Raw genomic sequence first — 6267 nt, forward strand, 5'->3', positions numbered from 1 at the left:
AAAGAGGAATGGCCAGTTCTCGCTTGCAAAGGAGATGGGTGGGCAGAATATTTTTTTACTGATTTTTCCATACCCTGAAGATCTGCCTTCATGTACACTATCCCTTCACGAGCCAGTCTGTTCACAGCTCCTCAATGTTTCACCCAGATGTGTCAGTGGAAAACATCATTTACCTTGGGGGCTAAGCTATCCTTCCCAAGCATAGGTAGTCAAAAGCTATTCCTGTTCTAAGCTCAGCATTGATCAATACCTGGGACTTAATGATCCCCTCTCTCCACACCCCTGCCAGAGTTATTCACTCTTGCTATGCCACTATTAAGCCTGACAGGTACAGAAGCAATAGGTTCAATTTTCAGTCCCCACAAAGTAGGAGCTCAATGCTTCCCTTTTGCTTTCCATGTCCCTTTTTCATGTGTAGTAATGATAATCTCTGTGGCTTTGTTGGATCCTCACAATAAACGGCTTCTTGGATTGATTAAAACCCCTACACTTGGCTCTGGCTGTGCATTGATTTTAGCTGCTGCTTGTTGTTTTGTGTACAGCACATCATAGAAATCAGAGGTGGAAAAGACCTATTAGGTATCAACTTGAATGTCTGAGTCTCCCCACCCCGCCTCAGTCATCTGTGATCTAGCAGGGGATTATTCACTGCCAGGTATGTGTGGCAACTTTTCCCAATCCCTTCACAGATAGCCCAGGAACCCTCCTTCCCACACAAGACCCAGCCTCCCCTAACTACAGCGCTGGCATGAGCAGGAAGCTGGTTCCTGGCCTGTTGCTCCTCTGTACTCAGTACAGAATGTCTCTCTGGAGCCTTCTAAATAAAGATGCTTCCTTGGGGCTCTCTTCTCTCAAAGGAAGACACAAGCAACCCAGGCTTTGAAGCTAATGGGTGTTTCTGTTACCCTCAAGCAGGATGCTTAGGTTCATACAAAGAGCATCCCCACCCTCCCTTTCCTTTTACAGGAGCCTTTTGAGAACCAGTTTTCCTGCAGAGGTGAATAAGCGGGTTCAGAGGATTTATCCATGTTGAAGATGGGGACCGTTGCCACTGATCCACCCTCCAAGTTTTGATTTCTCCAGAGCAATTCCTCTCTGATGCTGTCTGATTGCCAGTATTTCTATTATCCTAACACTGGGTAAGAAGTTGGACTCGATGTTCTTGGAGGCCTTTTCCGACCTTAATGATTCTGTACTTGGGAGCCTAAAAACTTTTAAGCCACTGGCTTAAAGGCTGTTCTATTTTCTGCCTTCCACCATGACTCTCAGCCACTTCAGTAGGACAGACCTCTCAGAGGGGAGGAGGATGGGCAGTGCTTCTGTGCTGACCACATCTTATCACACACACCCAGATCAGAGCCCTCCTGCAGCCTATTGATTTATGGGGGAGAATCTTTCCAGCACAGTGCAATAGAAGCTACCCTGCAGAAGGGAATAACTCCCTGCTTGTTTAACTCCCCAAGGCAGCTCATGGGAGAGTCAGCACTGTGCAGAGGAGAGGACTGCACTGCATGGCTGAGAGCAGGAGATGCAGGTGAGGTATCCAGCTGCTGGCTGCACAATAAATCCCATCCTTTGACTAAAAAGCAGGAAGAAGGGATAAGACAGCTGGCAGACAACTTTTACACCTCCCTATTCCCAAAAGTGTTGAACAGCTCTTGGCTTGGACGAGAATATTTTCCATTTCTATTGCCAGTAACATGCAGAACAATGGAGAATCATCCCTTTTTTTCTGCATCTCTTCTGAAAAAATAAAAGAGTTTCTGCAGACACATTAAATGGGCTGCATGCAGCCATCACTAATTCCACCCAAGCTCCCATTATCTCATGTTTCCCAGTGTTTGGCTCTAAGCCTGCAGAGGCACCCAGCCAAGAGGAAACATGCCCTGGATGTGTCCAGATCAGGAGGGACAGGTATGTCCTGTAGGGAGACCTACATCCCTGACTGCCCCCCCTGGAGACCTGCAGAAGAAACTGTGGCTCCTGCACGGCCTGTGACCCAGGTTTCCTTCCTAAGAACACTGCGGTGCAGGGATGAGGGAAGCACCAGTTTGGCTCTGGATGTGGATTGAGGAGGTGTCTGGGGTCTGCCCTGGACATCAGGCCCCTGAAGAGCACTGCAGAACCACAGAGACTGGGATGGACATGAGACAGAGAGGGAAAGCAAGTTCAGTGGTGTAACCAATTTGTAGGAGGAGCACCAATTCCCTAGAGAAGCAAGGGGCTGTGGTTGGAGAGATAGCAGCCAAGCAGTTTCCCAAGGCTATTTGTTCATCTTATTTCCAGGCTAATTCCCAGACGTTCATGCTTGCAGTGATTGCTGCCTTTCTGAAGTCAGCTCTATTAACATCAGTGCTTGTGTGTATTGAAATAGAAAAGGCAGAGAGTAGGGGGAGGGGAATGGTCACATTTATTTGTGGACACGCCGTGTTTCACCATCACTCACTGTCCTTCCTATTGCAACTCTTCCCTCTCAAACCCTGCCACTAAGCTGCTCAAAGCCCGAGGCACCAGCACCAATCCATCCACATGAAAATTATTCTGGTCCCCACAAAGGTGGGAGACCTGAATTAACGTGGAAACAAATGGGCATCATTCTCCCCTTCACCAGGGCCAACTGCAAGACCCACTTCAGCCACTTTTAAAGCCTCTTTGGAGGCTCTGAGAAGGGAGTTTTCAGTGCATTGGAGGAGGGGCCAGCAGTGCTCTGCTCCTTCAGCTCCACTGTGCTGATGAGCTGCACGCAAAACCAGTGTGAACCCAGGAAAATTGTGGGTTCAGCAAGAGACTTCAGAAGAATTCCCAGCTGTTTGCTGTGGTATGGCAACGTGAGAGCAAAACTTTTATCTCACTGTGCATGGGTTTACATGCGTGCTGTAAAACCACTGTGTTATCACTTAAAAAGTTTGAAGAAGCTTGGTAAAATTTCCTCAAGCCCTTCTTTCAGGCCATGTTGACATGGCTTAACTAGAAATTGGAAACTCTTGGCTGGTAACTTGTTTACTGATGATAGTTTCCACAAATAACTATGTATTTTACAAGTTTTCTTATCATTTCAGAAACACCCTGTTCCCCAATAAATATTTCAACCTCTAGCTACAGAAAGGGCTGATATGATCCTCAGCACAGCGTAGTCCAGTGAAATCACTGGTGAGGAGAGAAGATTGAGCCAACTAGGGTATGCAAGGTGGAAATGAGAGAGACTTTGGGGAAAATCTGCCGTTGACAAAATTGGTTGGATATTTCTGGTAGGTGGTAGGAGCTGGGAATCATTTTTTTTTCCACCGTTCTTTCTTCTCATTAGCAACAGTCTACACCCACATGAGGAAAATCAATAAATTAGACTGCTTCTGGGAGGCAGCACACTTGGTATCTCTGCCAGTCACTGGCTGGCTGTGTGACCCGAGGCACTCAGCCATAACAAATTTCTCTTCTGCTTTCCTATAAGAAAGGAGGCAGAGGGAGGCTATAAAGCATGCTGGAAACTGCAGATGAAAAACACTAGCAGATCAGAGCTGGACTTGGTCTCTCTGATAATACATCAAGAATGATTATAGGTACTTCAAAAGGTTTTCCACTGGTTCACAGACAATCTTAATTTTTGTTTGCCTCTCTTTTTGGTATTTGTCCAAAGTAACTTTCTTTTAGATAGTGATGTTTCCACTAAGTAATTTTCTAGCTTTGTGTTTTCTTAAGAAGCCTTAAAAAAAAAAAAAAAAAAAAAAAGAAAAGAAAAAGAAAGCATAGTCTACCTGGCTAATTGGGAGAGCTGTAAAGCTTAGACTGCCTCCACACAGATGTGTGTCATATCCTAGTTATTGACACCAGTAGGGTTATCATCTTTACTGGGAGCCTCTGCTGTTACTTCTCTCCTCTTTCAATCAAAGTTTCCTTGGACAGTTTTAGGCTCCTTTTCTGCCACCCAGATCCTCAAGGGTTCTGCTAACTTTTTACCCCCTTCCTTGTCCTCTCTTTTACAGGCTCAGGGTCAAGGCACTAAGCCACGCTTAAACCCAAATTTTAGCTATTTTAGCAGCTGAGCTACAAGGTATTCCCACTGGGGAAAGGTTTGCACACTGAGGCTTCTCTGAGATTTTTCCCCATGTGTGTGAACTTGCATCAGACTGTAACCTCCTGTCAAAATTTGAGATCTGTCCCCACATAGAGTGAGGGATGGGAGCCTGGGTTTAGGTTTGCACCAAAATCCACACACAGGGCCCAGTTTTCTCTGTGCCAACAATGGTTATCATCCTGTGGTGGACAGCACACGTGGGCTGGTGAGGTGAGGCCCCTTTCTAGGACTGAAGAGCATTGATAAACCTTTATATCTCTGAGGTCTTCAGGTGGGCCATGTATAAAGTGAGAAGCCTTGTCCCAACAGATAGTGCAGACACTTCACATAAGAGAAGATGAAGGTCTGTGTTTGATCTTCAGTAATAAGTACAGAAAAGGACTTTGCCCCTTGCTGGACCTTGTGCTACTTTAAGGAAATTCATTTCATTACAGTTTAAATATGAAGACCTACTGGAAGATCAAATTTTGCATATAATGCCCTAGACTGACAGTAATGTGTTTGCCATATAGTTAAACCAAAAGATTAAGGAAAGCTCCAATTTTCAGGTAACTATACAAGCATAAAAATAAAAATTTAGTGGGTTTGGACAGGGTATTTTTTCCTTTTCATTCACTTGGCTCTAAAGCAACCTCATCTTAAGAAATTAAATTTGACAGGCGATTAGTCCATAATGTGGTGCAATCACTTCTGGTATTTGAAGGAGAAATTGAAAACAGACTAGATGTTGAACTTTGAAATGTCTGCATCAGATGTGATGGGCAGGAACTTTAGGTTTTTTGCATCAAGTGCAGGTGACTTGCAGAACAAACTGATCTCATGCCCCGAGGCAAGATAAGCCAGGTGAGGCTAGCTGTGATACACAGTGGTAACCAGCATGGGCTTGCTTTTACCTACTGGGACGTTTATTGCTGCTTCACTGTGTGGTAAGTGAACTCACGTTCTTCAGAACAGATTGTAAAGTCCAAGTCTCCTGCTTTTATTATTCTGCAGTAAGTTGTTTTCTGCCCCAAATGCTTCTTTCACAGCAACAGAGTCTGAAATGGGCACTTGGGGAACTAGGTCCTGAATTGCAGCTTATATAGGTGTTCCCAAACTGCTCCATTACCAGTCTGCAGTTTGCATCTGCACTCTTGTGCCTATGAACTAAAATGGGAAGAGATGGAGGCAGCTATAGAATTATTTCAGACTCACTTTCTAAGCAAGGGCCCTGCTGCTTCGGAGTGTTGCTCCTCTGGCTGCAAAATGCCCTCACTGCAATGCAGAATTGTCACCACAGGCTGCACAGAGCCATCTCTAGCACAGACCAGTCTCTTTTCCCACTGTGTCTTCCCTTCATGAGCAAATGATGTTTGCACCCTGTTTCTTGATGACTGTAATTCACAGAGAAATTCCTCAGCACTGTGTGTGTTTGTGAACTGGGAAACGAGGCGTGCTGTGTGTGATGGGGAAGGCAGGATGATGAAGTAAACAGGATGTTTTCTGGCACAGGGACTGAACAACATTCACCCACAGCAAGGACTCTTCACAGGGTAGGGGCAACAAAGAGACCCCAGAGCACTCAGCTCTCCTGCCACACTCCTGGGCTGTTTTTGAAGGCCTCAACTATGGATATTGACCCTCAGACTAGGAATTCATAGTTCAGATGTCAGATAAATCTTCCCAGCCAAATCAGACAAAGGTATAGTCATGGATAGGGCTCAGTTATCTTCATGAAGCATCAGTTGGCCTGTTGGGAAGAGTGGTCAGTGCTTTCCCCTGCAAAGATTTTCCATGAAGAATTCTGAAGCTGCTTTCAGTGTAAATTCGTCCCTCAGCAGCATCTCCAGGACAGTTTGGGATAGGGAAGCATTAAATATCATCCAGCACATGTGACACTCTTCATGAAAAGGATGAAGAGAACTCAATAGCATCAACACCCCTTATCTTTTAAAGGAGTAGAGGCTCTTCTGTCTTTGGACATTCAGGCCAAGTAGAAGCTGGACTGAGTCTTCACTTCTTGGAGTTTCTGGAGTTTCTTCTCTTTTGGCAGGAAAACACTCAGGAAAGGAGATAAGAGTTTTTCAGTGTACTGACACCAAGTCCAGCTACCAGTAACAGGGACTATGCAATTACTTTCAGTCAAAAATCCTCCCTCCCTGCTCTGCTGTCCATGCAACAGGCTAAAAACAGCCTGCAGCCTCCAGTGCCTTCCT

This window comes from Corvus brachyrhynchos, unplaced genomic scaffold (genome assembly GCF_000691975.1).
Source record: "Corvus brachyrhynchos isolate BGI_N302 unplaced genomic scaffold, ASM69197v1 scaffold4, whole genome shotgun sequence".
Taxonomy (NCBI): Eukaryota; Metazoa; Chordata; class Aves; order Passeriformes; family Corvidae; genus Corvus; species Corvus brachyrhynchos.